Source organism: Odocoileus virginianus, chromosome 9, assembly GCF_023699985.2.
Source record: "Odocoileus virginianus isolate 20LAN1187 ecotype Illinois chromosome 9, Ovbor_1.2, whole genome shotgun sequence".
Lineage (NCBI taxonomy): Eukaryota > Metazoa > Chordata > Mammalia > Artiodactyla > Cervidae > Odocoileus > Odocoileus virginianus.
The window spans coordinates 64,698,817-64,715,527 of record NC_069682.1 but is presented as its reverse complement, the minus strand read 5'-3'; the positions used below and the strand labels follow the sequence as shown (position 1 = coordinate 64,715,527).

At 44.5% G+C, this 16,711-nt stretch overlaps 1 long non-coding RNA gene across 1 annotated transcript in view; it reads left to right on the top strand.

The window, feature by feature from the left end:
- Positions 1–9,300: 9,300 nt before the first annotated feature.
- The window catches only part of LOC139036512 (uncharacterized), a 32,909-nt gene continuing 25,498 nt past the window's right edge, over positions 9,301–16,711 (top strand). The window contains exon 1 of the long non-coding RNA XR_011489278.1: positions 9,301–9,443. This is a non-coding gene — a long non-coding RNA (uncharacterized lncRNA). The remainder of the gene's footprint in view (positions 9,444–16,711) is intronic.

Genomic DNA, 16,711 nt, shown 5'->3' with positions numbered 1-16,711 from the left:
TCCCACCGTCCCTTCTCCCACAGAGTCCAAAGGTTTGTCCTTTACATCTGTGTCTCTTCTGCTGTCTCTCATATAGGGTCATCGTTACCATTTTCCTAAATTCCATGTATATGTGTTAATATACTGTATTGGTGTTTTTCTTTCTGACTCACTTCACTCTGTATAATAGGCTCTAGTTTCATCCACCTCATTAGAACTGATTCAAATGCATTGTTTTAAATAGCTGAGTAATATTCCATTGTGTATATGTACCACAGCTTTCTTATCCATTCTTTATTTTTCTTTCCTAATTGCTCTGGCTGGAGCTTCCAGTACAATGTTGAGCAGAGTGATGAGAGTGGGCATACTTGTATTGTTCCTGATCTTAGTGGAGATGCATCCAGTTTTTCATCCTTAAGTATGCTGTTGGCTGTGGGCTTTTCATAGATGTCCCTTATCAGGTTGAGGAAGTTCCCTTCTATTCCTAGTTTGTTGAGTGTTTTTTTTTTTTTAATCAGGAAAAGCTGATGAATTTTGTCAAATATTTTTTCTGTGTCTGTTGAGATGATCATATGGGTTTTAAAAAATTTTATTGATATGGTGTATTCCACTACTTAATTTTCAAGTGCTATTAATGCACTTTTGTTGAATGCGTTCTGTGCTAATATATCCCTTTAGAAATGAAATCGAGCCCACACTGTGGGTGAGGGTACAGGCCACCATGTGGCTGGTTTTGGAGGTGAACTGCGCAATCCTAGTCTATGCCAGCTTTTCCCCGGTTCTCTTTTCAAAGTTGATGAAATGCTTTGGATCATTCAAGTCCAAACTCACATCTCCAGCCAGGTAGACATGTTTCAGGTTAATTAGGGGCCTCTGTCAATTTAGCTCACAGGCTGTAATTACAAGCACCTAAGACCTGCAATTTCTGTTTTAATTAAAACAAACAATGTGGAGGGGCTGACATCACACCAGGGTAACTGGTGTGCAGGGCACAGGTAATTACATCAATGCTGAGACTCTTGCTGTGAAGAAGTCTGTTGGGATCCATGGTGGAGCACTGGGCCTGGCCATTCTGCTGGATGGTAATTACTTGCTGCCAACCACAGCTGAAACTAGACAGATAGTTGGTTGTAGTGATGAAGTAGAACATCCTTCTTTCAAGTTGGAACTGATCTGTGACCTTTGGGGCGGGTGTGTGTCTATCGACATATGTGATGTCCCTCTAAATATATTTACCTATAGCATGATTTCAAGCATACAAGCAGTGGGATGAAAAATTCTTATTTTAACAGCTCATTTCAAAGATCTTGGAGGGAGAGTTACCCTTGCATAGGAAAATAATAGTTCACTGGGAGTGAATAAAACATATCATAACTGGTCAACCTTAGATGTTATAGAAATTTAGAGATGGAGTATTTCAGGGAAAAGAAGAGTGCTAAAAGAGATTGGAGAGGTGCCGGGCTGGGCATGCGGCAGGAGGTTAAAGAGAAGAGGGTCTGAGAAAAAGGCGGCTGATCAAAGAGCTGTGGTGGCCAGAGTGGCTTGAAGATATATAAGAACAAGATATTTAACACTTAATTTAAAACTGTTTGCACTGTGTGATACAAGCTCCCTCTGACAGTGCAAATCTTCTGTAAAGTCATCAGCATACACCAAAGTTTTGTATGTGTGTGTGTGTGTGTGTGTGTGTGTGTGTGTGTGTGTGCGCAGATCAAGGAAGAAAGATTTAATTCCATATTTGAGTAGGAATGTAAGGGATCTTACAATTGAGAAAGTGAATCCAGGGGACTAGAGAGACAGAAGTGACCAAAGATTGTAAGAGACTTTTCAGAAATTTTGTGTAGACAGTTGGACTTCCCACAGGATATAGGAGAGAAATCCAAGATAAATCACATTTATTTTGGCAAAGAAATCTCATCAAAGCACTCTGCCACCTAAAAGTTTCCAATAGCCCTACTGACACCATGATAAAATATGAACTTCTTTAAATAGTTCCTAAAGATACTCAGTCCTAATCCCTGAAACCTATAAATGCTACTGCCCACTAACTTTTTTTTTTTTTTTGAAAAAGAGTCTTTGTAGATGTGAATAAGTTAAGGATATTGAGATGGAGAGGTTATCCTGGATTATCTAAATGCACCATGTGAGCATTAGTGCTCAGTTGCTAAGTTGGGTCTGACTTTTTGCAACCACATGGACTGCAGTCTGCCAGGCTCCTCTGCACATGGGATTCTCCAGACAAGAATACTGGAGCGGGTTGCCATTTTCTCCTCCAGAGGATCTTCTCAACTCAGGGATTGAACCTGCGACTCCAGCGTCTCCTGCATTGGCAAGCAGATTCTTTACCACTGAGCCACCTGAGAAGCCCATATAACATCACATGTGTTTTGACAAAAGGGAGATGGGGATTTTATGAGACACAGAGAAAAGGACACAGATGAAAGAGGAGAAGCGACGTGACCATGGAGGCAGACACTGGAGTGATGTGGTCTAAATCAAGGAAGGCCAGTAGCCATGAGAAGCTGGATGAGGCAAGGAGCAGGTTTTCCTCTGGATCCCATGGAGGGAAGGTAGCCCTCCTGACACCTTGATATCAGGCCAATGAGACTGATTTTGGATTTATGGCCTCTAGAGCTGGGAGAGAATAAATTTCTGCGGTTTTAAGCAACTCAGTTTGGGAAACTAAACGGAAGGTTTCCCCAGATTCTTCAGGATCTGGTCCCACCTTCTTGTCCAGTTTGGCCACCTTCCATTTAGTAGAACTTCATCTCTGACTCTACCTCCTCAAACATACACCCCACACTCTGGCCACATGAAGCATTTGGCCTGGCCCACTCTTCCAGTCTCCACCAGCTTTGGGAGATGTGGTATACTAATCCAGTTTACAGATGAAGAAACTGAGGTTACAGGCCATGCCCCTCAGAGTATGGATAAGCTGATCTCCAGGTAGGTACCCTCCCTGGCCATGGACTCAGGCTGAGACAGTACCCTGTTGCCCTGGCTAAGGCTGCATGTCAGGTGGGTTGGGACAACCCCAGCTATTTCTCCTTTGACCTGACCAGGTGTCCTAAAACTGATACCTTCTTGGGCACAGTGGAACAAGCATATGCTTTGGTGTAGTATAGACTGGATTAGAACGTTGTCTTGGCTCCTTACATGTTGTATGTCCTTGTGTAAGTTACTTTTCTGAGTCCCAGTTCTCTCATCTGTAAAATGGGCTTACTTAAAAAAGTGAACTTTTTTTTTGCTGATCACTTGAACTTAACTAAGATGGAATCACTGATTATTACATAGAAGCTGCTCTTTGCCTGAGCCCAGATCCTTGAGGTTGGATATCTAGGACTTGTGGACCTAGGTTGACATGAACTTAGTTGAGGTCTTTAGCATATATTTATGGAGAATTGGCTTTATGTGGACAAGCCCAGGTCCCCATCTTCACAGAGGGTGTTATACTTCGGATACTGAAAGAGCAGGTTCTGAGATCTGGAGCAGGTCCCTCCTTCCTCATCCCCTCCATGTTGTCTAAGGTTACCTTTTCTGCAGAGGGTCAGAGATGGCTCACTTACCGAGTCTAAGGAAATCTCCCAGGGAATAGCCTTGGCCTAAGAGGAGAGAGTGGCAGCCTGAGGCTAAGCACTTAGGTAGAAGGTGGTTTTGGTTTGGAAGCAGCCTTTTTTTTCCCATTCATGTCATAGCCCAGACTTTAGCATCTGGGAGGCAGCCATCTTCTTCTTGGAAAGAAAGGTTTATAAGGATGGCAGGCAGATAGGTATAATGAGCGAGCTCTGGATACCTTTCCTGTACCTCTAGTGTATAACCCGAGTCAGGGAGGGAGCACACATGAATTCTGAATCATGTGTACACACATTCACAGCCCTGCCTAGGAAACTGCAACATTCACAGATATACACACACATGAAAGAAATCAGTCCTGAATATTCATTGGAGGGACTGATGCTGAAGCTGAAGCTCCAATACTTTGGCCACCTGATGTGAAGACCTGACTCATTAGAAAAGACACTGATGCTGGGAAAGATTGAAGGCAGAAGGAAAAGGGGATGACAGAGGATGAGATGGTTGGCTGGCATCACCGAATTAATGGACATGAGTCTGAGCAAGCTCTGGGAGATGGTGATGGACAGGGAAGCCTGGCGAGCTGCAGTCCATGGGGTTGCAAAGAGTTGGACATGACTGAGTGACGGAACAACAATATGTCAGTAGTATTCATGTGGCATTTTTACTGCATTCATATCTGTTATTTCAGAGAAGGAAATGGCAACCCACTCCAGTATTCTTGCCTGGAGAATCCCATGGATGGAGTAGCCTGGTGGGCCACCTACAGTCCACGGAGTCGCAAAGAGTTGGACACGACTGAGCGACTTCACTTTCACTCTCTTTGTGTTCACTTTCACTGTGTTCCTCTTCCAATAACTGGATATTTGGGGAAAATGATGAGGAAACTGAGACTCGGAGATGTGGAGTTCCTTCATGAGGTCACACAGCCTTCACACAGCAGAGTTACGCTGAGACCCAAAGGTTCTCAAATATCTACACCAAATCAGGTCACCTTTATGTGTGCGTGCATTGGCGTGTACGTGCTCACACACACACACACACACACACAAGAATGCACATATACATTTACTCCTTTGACCAACAGTTTATCGTAGTGGGACAGTTATGAGCGTGAACTCCAGTCAAAACCCAGTTCTGCCACTTTTTAATTATGTGACCTTGAACAGGTCACTTCATCTATTGGTGCCTCCGTTTGCTCATCTGTAAAATGGAGATAATAATAGAGCTGGTTTCATAGGGTTGTAGTGAACATTAAAGGAGATAATGAATGTCAAGTTCATGGCACCTTGCTTTATCACATAGTAAACAATCAATATTTATTTTTACTTACTATTCTTACTATGAAAAATAAATAAATCAATACTTATTTTACTTACTAGGCACTGAGGATCCTCACCAAGTTGGGTACCTTTACTAGGAATAGTACTGAAATATTGTTTCAGACATGACTTTTTTAACAGAGGCAATAAACTGCCTGGGAGGTCCTAGTTCTAGAAGGAAAACTGTAAAAAGCCTAAGGACAGAGCCCCAGGGTGGTGTTGAAATCCCTTCCAGGGTTCTATTTCTGGAATAGGGATCTTTTTCTGCCCAATGCCCCAACCTATAGACTCATGCCTGGATCATTTCAAAGTCTTGGGTCTAGGCAGGTCTAGAGGAGTAAGTCCCATGGCACATAGGACAGTGTCCTTGCCAGCATTTGGGACAGGAGGGCCCAGCCTTGCTCATCTCATCCCCGAGGTCTGCACAAGCTCCTACAAGCTCAGGGAGGCAGGAGACGGTAGCAATGCAGACACTTCTGTGGTTTGTCTGGGCAGACCGTCTCTCACACCCAAGCTGGCTGCTCTGGTCCCTGGGGCTGCTTCCGGGTCTGAGGAACCAGCGTCTGTTGTACTGGGCAGCCTGTCCCCTGCCTGTCTTGTCCTGCATGTTCACCTCCAGCCCCAAGCCCTAGTGGAAGGATTATTACTGCTTCCGGGGGCAATTAGAGCCCCTTGACACCCACTGTCAAAGGTTGGGGGTTCATGATAACCCCTACTTCATCGGGTTGTCATGAAGATGAAGTGAGATGATGCATGAAACACTGGTCCGGGGACATAATAGGTGCCTTATAAAGGTAGCAGCAATTATCATTGTTATTATTATTATTAATATCGTCATCATCACCAACATCATCATCATCATCATTATCACCATTGGATCCTGAAGGCAGCTACCCAGAGATTAGATCCAGCCCCTAGCCATGTGACCTTAGGCAAATAACAGCTCTGTGTCTCAGTTTCTTCTAAAGCAAACTGGCTGCCTTTTTTTTTTTTTTTTTTAATACAGAACTTCCTGCTAGTTAGCTGATTTACACATGGTAACAATATATATGGGCTTCCCTGGCGGCTCAGTTGATAAAGAATCCCCCTGCAATGCGGGAGACCTGGGTTCAATCCCTGGGTTGGGAAGATTCGCCTGGAGGGGAGCATGGCAACCCACTCCAGTATTCTTGCCTGGAGAATCCCATGGACAGAGGAGCCTGGCAGGCTGTGGTCTAAGGGGTTGCAAAGAGTCGGAGAGGACGAGGGCCTAAGGAAGCATAGCACAGCGGATACATGTCACTGCTCCTTTCTCAATTCACTCCCCTCTCTCTGTGTCCGCAAGTCCTAGACGTCCATCGACAGATGAGTGGATAAAGAAGATGTGGGACAATTATACATGGATTATCTGCTGCTGCTGCTGCTGCTAAGTTACTTCAGTTGTGTCCAACTCTGTGCAACCCCATAGTCGGCAGCCCACCAGGCTTCCCCGTCCCTGGGGTTCTCCAGGTAAGAACACTGAAGTGGGTTAGCACTCAATGGAATTGTGTCAGTTGAAGTGACGTGGATGAACCTAGAGTCTGTCATACAAACGAAATAAGTCAGAAAGAGAAAACGCAAATAATGTATGCTGCTGCTGCTGCTGAGTCACTTCAGTCGTGTCCGGCTCTCTGTGACCCCATGGACTGCAGCCCACCCGATTCCTCCATCCATGGGGATGCTCCAGGCAAAAAACACTGGAGTGGGTTTCCACACTCTCCTCCAGGGGATCTTCCTGACCCAGAGAACGAACCTGCATCTCTTACGTCTCCTACATTGGCTGGCGGGTTCTTTACCACAAGGACCCCCTAGGAAGCCCCCAAATAACACATATTAACACATATATATGGAATTTAGAAAAATGGTACTGGTGAACCTATTTGCAGGGTAAGAATAGGGGCACAAACGTAGAGACTGGCTTATTTATTTTTTATTTTTGATGCTTCTTCTCTTCACTCTTGTTCAGAGTATGAGAATCTCTTGTTGAAAAAATTCTTATAATCAGCCCAGTGGGAGCTTGGGTACATGATCTTCCTTCTTTGAATCTCAATTTCCTCATCATATGAATAAGGTAAATATAACAGTTCATGCATATTATGACAGAGAGGATTAAAAATACAACAAATGTAGATGACCCTGCACATTGTTTAGCCCATGGTGAGTGCATGCTAAGTCGCTTCAATCATGTCCAATTCTTTGCAACCCCATGGACTGTAACCCACCAGACTCCTCTGTCCATGGGATTCTCCAGGCAAGAACACTGGAGTGGGTTGCCACGCCTTCCTCCAGGGGATCTTCCTGACCCAGGGATTGAACCTGATTATCTTACCTCTCTTGCATTTATAGGCAGAGTCTTTACCGCTGAGCCACCTGGGGAGTCCTTAACCCAGCTAGGCATTCACGAATCAGTGAGTGGGTCCACTGGTCTACCATCTCTGACTGTTGCCATCAAGGAGGCTGGGAAGCTGAGTTTTGGCACAAGGAAGGTGGAGACAGAAGCACACAGATTTCTTGCTTTTGTCTGGGTTCTTCCAGAGCTGTCTGGTCTTTGGTTGTAACTCAGTCCACAAGGTTCAGCTCTGAAAAGCAGGTTCTATTTTGTTTGAACTTCTGGTAGTGTCTCTTAGGCTTCTTTGTGACACCCTTCCTCTAGTCATCTGCAGATGCTGGTAGCCTCCAGGATCCCATCTTCTGCTCTTTCCTCTTTTCACTAGAGTGTTTCTTCTACTTGCAGTACTCACCACTGTGTCCTGGTCACCCCCCAAGTCATCCTCCACTGCCCTGAGCTTCTTCTTGAACTCTGGATCTAAACATCCAACTAGCTGCTGAAAATCTGTACTTGGATTGTACCAGAGGAAACTCAGTCCAACACTCTAAAACTGGGCTCACCTTATTCTCCTTAAACCCCCACCATCTTGTTTCTTCCATGTTTCAATGATGGCATTGCCATCTACCAATCTGTCCGAGTCAGAAATCTGTCGATCATCCTACACTCTTTCCCTTCTTGTACTTCATACACACTGTTTATCCTTCTTTTGCTCCTCCTAACCTCCCTCTCTTCCTTCTTTCCTTCCTTCCTTTCTCTCTCCTGTCTCCCTCCCCCCATTCACTCAATAAGAATTTCAAGATCTACTGAGTGTCAACTATGTGTCAGTCACTGTACAAGTTGTGCTACTTGGTCACTAAATCTTCTTAATTATTGCTTCTAAATGTCTAAGAATTGTCCCTGTTTCTCAGTTGCAAAAGATAGAATCCATAACTAGGAAGAAAATATATTAAGAAGCTCCTAGAATTGGTGGGCAAGATGGAGAAGTTGGCTTGTGTTGGATAGTTTAAGTGAGAGTTTTCAAATCTCTCCTCCCCTGGGCCAGATCTAAAGTCCATACATCTGGATTTAGCAACTCTGAATACTGTCCTGATAAATGGCAATCCATTGAGAAGACGTACTCACGAAGGTCCTAAGGCTTTGAAGCGAAGAGTCTTTATGTCTCTTCTCCCCCCATTCCATTTCTTAATTCCTGGGCTGGAACTCAGCACTCAAAACCTTTCCCGTGTTTTCTCTCCACCCCACCCCCCAGCCCGCCGCCTGATGCAGTCGCTTCCAACAAAAGCTAAAAGGCACTGAACCATGAGGAAAGGGGTGGGGGGAGGGATTAGGGGGAGAGCTCGTCACCAGTGAGCATGGGCCACCAACCCTAAGTGGAAAAGGATGAATAATTGTTTTAGGACCAACGTCATGATTACAGGGTGTGATCTTACCCTCTGCAACGGCAGAGTCAGAGAAGTAGGGAAATCTCCGAAGATAAACTTTCCTGCTGTTAACAAGGGGGAAGATCTGAGGTCAGAGGAGCCATGTGCAGTCAAAATTTCCACTCTGCCAGGAGTGACCTGTCTCAGATTGACTGGGGTTGGGACAGCCACAGAGGGTAGCCGAGGCTCTCTAAGCCATCTCATCCCGCCCTGCCCAGCCTGCCTAATTTTTGATCCTTGCTGACCAGTACAGCAGGTGGGGCCCCAGGCATTCCCATGATGCTCAAGATCTCCGTGCTTTAATCTTTGTGTGTGCACCTTTTCTTCAACTCAGCTTGTAAGTTCTCTGCTGACTGAGGTCTGTGATGAGATCTGTTCCATTGGACTGGGGTCCCAAGACTCTCAAACTGTAATTCAAGTTAGAGGCACCCCACATGCTCACATGCCTGTGACCTTGACATTCCCAGGGGTGGACTTTAATTATCACCTCTGCAAATGGCAACACTGAAACAATATCTGTTACAACCATTTACTTAGTGAGAATTACTTACATGTACAGAGCAGACTTCCTCTGTGCTCTGGAAGTAGTAGATTCACTGACTGAAACTGGTCAAGGTCTAATCCTGGATTACTTATTAGCAGTGAAACGTTGGCCACATTGCTCCACTTCCTTCCATGAGCCTCTGTTTTCTCCTCTATGAAACAGAGTAACATTAGTGTATATACGTCAGATGACTGTTGAGAGGATTAAATGAGATGATACACATAAAGGGCTTGGCACAGTTTTCAGGACATGGTGAGGTGAGTAATAATAATAAAACCAACAGCTTCCATCCTTTACTTATTTATAAAAGTCACATTGTTAATAATTAGCATATAATTAGCGTGTTATAATGGACTTTCCTGGTGGCTCAGTAGTAAAGAACCCACCTGCCAATGCAGGAGCACACATTTGATCCCTGGATCCAGAAGATCCCCTGGAGAAGGAAATGGCAACCCACTCCAATATTCTCACCTGGGAAATCCCATGGAGAGGAACTTGATGGGCTACAGTCCATGGGGTTGCAAAGAGTTGGACATGACTCATGACTGAGTGTGCGCTCACACACACACACACACACACACACACACACACGTGTGTGTGTGTTAGTCACTTGGTCGTGTCCTACACTTTCTGACCCCGTGGACTATAGCTCGCCAGGCTCCTCTGTCCATAGAATTCTCTAGGCAAGAATATTGGAGTGGGTTGCCATTTCCATCTTCAGGGGATCTTCCTGACCCAGGGATTGAAGCTGGGTCTCCCACATTGCTGGCAGATTCTTTACCATCTGAGCCCCCAGGGAAGCCCATATATATAGTATATATATATGGGTTTATTTCTGAACATTCCTTGTTTTTCATCAATCTATTTCTATCCTTATTCTGATACTGCCCTGCCTGGATACGAGTAGTTTTATAGTAAGTCTTTTTTTAAAAAAGTATTTATTTTTGGCTGTATCTGGTCTTAGTTGCGGCACGTGGACTCTTCATTGTAGAGCTTGGGCTTCTCTCTAGTTGAGGCCCGAAGGCTCACAAGCTGCAGCACACAGGCTTAGTTAACCTTCAGCATGTGGGATGTTAGCTCCTCCATCAGGGGTCTAACCCCTCATCTCCCCCTGCACTGGAAGATGGATTCCCAGCCACTGGAGCGCCAGGGATGTCCCTATAGTACGTCTTAAAATAAGATCATGTAAGTCTTCCAAAAAGTTCCCTGCAAAATCATTTTAGCTATTTCAGGCCCTTTGTATTTTCACATGAATTTTAGAATCAGTTTGTCAATTAAAAAAAAGTCTGCTGAGATTTTGATTGGGATTGCATTAGATTATAGATTAGCTAGGGATAACTTTACATTTTAACAACATAGTCTTTTAATCCAAGAAGACAGTGTATCTTCTCATTTATTCATCTTAATTTTCTCTTAGCAGTGCTTTGCAATGTTGACTGTACAGTTTTCGTACATATTTTATTAGATATATCCCTAAACTTTTCAAGGTTTTAAAATCTAACTCTGTTTTGTAAATGGTATTTTCAATTTCAGTTCCCAGATGTCTGTTGCTAGTATATGGAAATGCAATTTCCATATTTTTGTATTTTGACCTTGTACATTGTGATTTTGCTAAACTGTGTCCTACCAGCATCTTTGCAGAGTCCTTAGGATCTTCTCCATTTCTTAATGAAGGACTGTGGCGAAGCTTAAGTGAGATGTCACATGTAAAGGACTTAGCCCAGATCCTGGCACATACTGAATAAGAGGAACAAATCCGAGCCAGGCTGCCAGAAGCAGGGTTAGGATTACTCATGGTGGGCAATAGTGACCAGAAGGGGTGAGGGTGGAGTCTTCTGAAATGCTGAGCGTTTTCTGTTCTGTATTTGGGTGCTGGCTTTAGGATGTGCTCATTTCGTGAAAACCAGTGAAAAACTGTTAATGATAGATGCATTCTATTAGTTCATCACACTTCAATAAAAAGTGAAAACAGGATCAAACAACTAAAGTCTTTTGAGTTCTCGTCATGAGGCCCTGGTACCCTCTCCTTTCATGGATTGTCTCATTTAACCCTGGGAGCTGGGTGCTACCATCTTCCCATTTTACAGAAGACAACAGCAAGGCTCTGAGAGATGAAGCCACTTGTCCAAGCTCACAGAGGAAATGCATTGTTGAAGGTCAGCGTCTCCCCAGCTCCTGAGCCCTTAACCACTGTGCTGTGTGGCCTTGTGTTAGAGTTTGTTTGGGAAGCGTGTCACATTCTTAGTGCTGGAGCCAAGGGGCTCACTGGTGGATTTTGCTTTTCCCGGGAGACAGAAGGCAATTTGTTCTAGGCAGGGTGAACAGACTTTGGAGTGGAAAGGGCAGTGGGAAAGGGGTCTGCGGGGTCCTGGGAAGACCCCACTGGGCCAGCTGGGTTTCCTCACAGCCATTACTCCTCACTGCTGATCGGGTCTCTCAGAACCAAGCCTCCCACACAAACACTGCATAATTGCCTGATCTGGCCAGTGAATAGGGCGGAGGTAGGGGGACGTTTATTTTTCATTAAAATGTCAGAAATAGACTATAGGAGGTAGCCTGCAGTGGAGGGGGTAGGGGAGAACTACCTCAGAAAATGTGCTGACTGTTCTAACCTTATCTGTCCGAAACACATGTTTCTGGAAACTTCTGCCACCCATCTGAACCTCACTTTCTTCTACTGAACCTATTAATTTTGCCAGCCTTACCAGGGCTCCAGGCATGATTACATGAACTAATGCGTGGATGAGAGTGAGAGGAAGCATGGAGCTAGGGTTTAAATTTTCTTTCTGGCATTTAGGAGATTCTGAGCAAGCTTCTTACATCTCCTTGGGCCTCAGTGTCTTCATCTGATAAATGGGGCTATCCTGCCTACCCCATGGGGCTGTTATGAGAAACCAGCCTCATGATAAATATTGTACAACCTGGAGAACACAGCCAATATTTTATAAAATGCACATTGAAACTGTCAAAAAATAAATAAAACGCCCCTTCCCCCCCAAGTACTTGGCAGAAACTTGGATCATAAATGCTTGGTGAACATCAAAATGTTTGTGAACTATAAAATATAATTAAGCAGTTTTTCCCTCCTTCCAATCCTGGGTCTGCGGGTCACATGTCCCTGAGGACGTGACTCTTGGCTGTCGGGAGGTGTGATCCCTCTTAGAAAGCTCTCTTGGGCACCTGCATTGACCTATGTTGTGTCTACATAGTCCACAATGGACTATGAAATGCAGCCAGTTGTCTCCTCTTTGGGCTGTCTGGTGACAAACAGCTTCCCCATAGAACTGGGGGACTTCCCAGATAGCTCAGTGGTGAAAAATCCGCCCGACAATGCAAGAGACGTGGGTTTGATCCCTGAGTGGGGGAAATCCTGTGGAGGAGGAAATGGCAACCCACTCCGGTATTCTTGCTTGGGAAATTGCATGGACAGAGGAACCTGGCAGGCTATAGTCCATGGGGTCCTAGAGAGTCAGACACGACTGAACACACGGCGCCACCACGAAACTGGGTCGGCATCTGGGTCTTCTTCCCCGCCCCACATCCCACCCCCACCCCAGGATCCTGTCCTGTCCAAGATGGCAGCCCTCTTGCTGGTGATCACCCTGGTGGGAGTAAGGAGGGCAAAGGAGAGGCGCAGGGAAGGTCTCTGCTCAGGGCTGGACTTTCTTCCTTGGGTGATGAAGGCTGGGAGAGCTCTTATCTGCTAGGGTTAGGGCTTCAAGGACCAGCTTGACCCTGCGGCCTTGGTGAAGCCGAATCTCCAACCCTGCAACTGAAGTGAGAATGGCATGTCACATGGAGATAAACCTGAGGCTCTTTCTTTAACTTGCTGGTCTCTTTTGTGATAACAGGCGTAGATGGGCTGAACCAGGCTGAGTCCATTCTTGGATCTGTCTTGCTTTTCTCATGTTCCCCTCACTAGAGACCATGCCCCTCTCAACTCTGGATCTTTGCATGTGTTGTCTCCCAGCTCATTCTGCTAGGAAGATGTCTCCGTTTTCCACTTTCTTCCCTCATTGTCTGATGAGACATCTCAGCACAGACAACGCTCCTCCTGGAAGACTTCCCTTACCCCACTGGTCAGATTTGATGCCCTCTTCTCTGTGTCTCTGTGGCCTCCTTTGCTTCTCCATCCCAGGACAGAGTGCACTGTATTTTAAGTTCTGTTCTTGTTCAGTTTGCTAAGTCATGTCCGTCTCTTTGTGACCCCAGGGACTGCAGCATGCTAGGCCTCCCTGTCCCTGACTATCTCCCAGAGTTTGCCCAAGCTCATGTCCATTGAGTTGCTGATTCCACCAACCATCTCATTCTCTCCTGCCTTCTTCTCCTCTTGCCTTCAATCTTTCCCAGAATCGGGTCTTTCCCAATGAATCAACTGCTTGCATCAGATGGCCAAAGTGTTGGAGCTTCAGTTTCAGGATCAAGCCTTCCAATAAGTATTCAAGGTTGATATCCTTTAGGACTGACTGGTTTTATCTCCTTGCTACCCAAAGGATTATCAAGAGTCTTTTCCTCCAGCACCACAATTTGAAAGCATCAATTCTTTGGCACTCAGCTTTCTTTAGGGTCCAACTCTCACATCTGTACGTGACTACTGGAAAGACCATAGCTTTGACTATATGGATCTTTGTTGGCAAAGTGATGTCTTTGTTTTTTAATACGCTGTCTAGGTTTGTCATAACTTTCCTTCCAAGGAGCAAGCGTCTTTTAATTTCACGGCTACAGTCACTGTCCTCAATGATTTTTCTAAGTCCTGGTTGCTTGTCAATATCCCCTTTCCCAACCTCAAGATCATAGGTTGTCTAGTTTGTTATTTAACCCAGATATTGGGCACAATGTAGGTGATCAATAAGTATTTGTTAATTCATGCCCTATGTGGGCTTTCAAATCATTTTTTCACTTCTGGTAGAAGGCACCTGACTCAGGTAATCTTAAGTAGTAATGAAACACTTCAATTTAGGACTTTAAGACAGCCAAAATTTTATCTGAGAATACTGAACCCACATTCTAGAATGAGAAGCCTGTATGTTTAACTTGAGGGCACTAGTATAGGAAAACCTGTTCATGATGTACAATAGAGTTCTGTGTAAGCTCCCACATCACTCTCACTAGGCACCTGGTGAAAACTTAGGAGCAGCCAAGAAAACAGGTTATGTCTGGTTCTTCTTGGAGACTTTTCTTCTGCGTTCCTTCTGATGGTATGTTGTTCTTCCTGCTCACACAGGTCTGACCTCATGTTACCATTTGTTGGCAGAAAATTCTTACCCTCTGTTTATGTTCTTGCCCAAAGTTTACTCCATAGGGACCATCAATGATGTTCCTAATTATTCCTAAGGAGCTTTGCTCTTGTACCCTCTGGAAAATGCCTGCCCTGGCTTTTTATTCAATGGACCAGAGTTACACCTATGATCTACCACTAGGGCATCTAAACTCCCTGTGGTCCAGCCATGATTAGAGTTGCTTTGAGAAAGTAATGAAGGGTATGGTTCTAGCATGCTATCCCTCTGGTAGGAAGAGTAACTTCATGAGTAAGGTTGAGTTGAAAATGGATTCCCTCACTGGGTGGAAACTTGGCCACCATAGCTCTCCATGGCCAATTTCTTAGCTGTTCCCCTCTCCAGCACTCATGGGGAAGCTGATCCTGAATCATTTACTCTCACCCTTCTTCTTTTTTCTCTCTGTAGTAGTCTGATTGGCCCATAGACACTCACTTCACCATGTTGACAAATCCTGAATTATGTGCTGAGAATGGTTAAGGTAAGATACCGGTTGCTGTTTTAGAGGGGTTTAAAATGTAGATACAAAATACTTAAATTAATAAGAATAAATGGGAATTTAAGAAACAATTAACAAGAAATATAGAATTCCAGGAAGCATGTGCAAAGGCACTGGGGCATAAAAAAATTATCTGGTGTATTTAAGAAATTGTAAGTAAACAAAGCCAGAATCATGAACCAGAAACTAGTTCTGTTAGCATTCAAAGGGCAGAAAAGATGATTTTATACTAGAAGAACTACTGTACTCTCACCTTTTTATCTCTCTGCCCCAGGAAATCAGAATTCTGAGCCAACTGTAAATGAGAAAAATGGGTGATTTTTTTCTTTCTTTGTATTTTTCTAGCAACTTCACATTTTCTGTTATGAGCATGTATTAAATTTTAATAAAATTATACAGTATCTTAAAAAAAAAAAAGAAATTGTAAGACTTCTAAAGAGGGGGAGCTCTGGGGAGCCTGGGAGAAATATTAGCTGAACAGGGTGACAGTTCCACTGAGACCAGAGTTTTGAATACTCTCTCAGGGTGCTTATAGATGGTAGAGAGCCTTGGGAGTCCTCAGGCAGAGAGTGACATTATCAAAAGGGTACTGCAGAAAGATCCCTCTGGCAGCTGTGTGGAGTAAGGTCTGAAATAGGGTAAGACCAGAGGCAGGGATGTCGGAGAGGAAGCTATGAAAATGCCCATCCAGGGACAGTTGTTTCCAGGGAGGAGTATCCCATACAACCTAGTTTCAGGAAAGGTCACTTATGCAAAACAGATTTGAATGTCATCCTTGAGTCTCCTTCTCAAGATCATTAAATGAACCCAAAGCCCTTGCCCAGGACAAATGCAGATCCCAGCAACCTTGAAGAGGGAAGGATATGTGACAACCACTGTCTATGGAGCCCCAAGGAGGGTGATCACTTTCACCTTTGCTCCACCCATTGTCCAAAGAGTGCTTCAGAAATATCCTGGATTGTGTCTTATCCCAAGAGCTTGTGAATGAGGAACTGCAGATTCATTCGGTTCTGAATGAAGCTGGTGTCACCTGGTTGCACTGGCAGGAGAATTTTGGAAATATTCTGCTCATTAAGACATTTTAATCAATTGGGAAGATTTAGTTACACTAATAGATCAGCAGGTTTCACAACTGACCTTGAGTAAAAATTTTCCCTTCTGTTGGCGTCAGTTTCTCCATCTGGTAATAGGGAAGACAAAAGTAAATCTAAGGGTCTTCCTTCCTTATTTGTCTGGGGGGTGAGTCTAAAGTCGGGGCTCCTGGACTTAACCTCTACAGGACTGGTAACTGTGATTGATCAACCGTCATGACCAATCCATTGCATTATCCTACCTTCAGAACCCCCCTGGCTGTGTTCAGATTTGTTGACTCAAGAGGACGTGCAGGTGAGGCGCTAAAGAAATTTTGTATAGGAGTTATGTAAATGTGATGAGCGTGCAGTTGTGTTTTTACTCATCGTTGGAAAAGAAAGAGGGACTCGGGGTGGGTATGTGTGAATAGCTGATGATGAAAACAGCCAAGGAACTGGGTGTGGTTTCTAACACTTGGAGGATGGACTTTAATCCCTGGGTGTTCTGAATTTTAACTCTTGATTTTCACTCCATTAAAATTCCTTAAATTTTAGTGTTTCCCTGCTTCCCTTCTGAGTGCTCATTCTAAGAATCCCTCCAACGGGCTCCAACTCAACCATAACCCTCTCCAAGCCAGACTTCACAGCTGACTTTTGAAGGCGTTCCCTGCCTTTTGGGA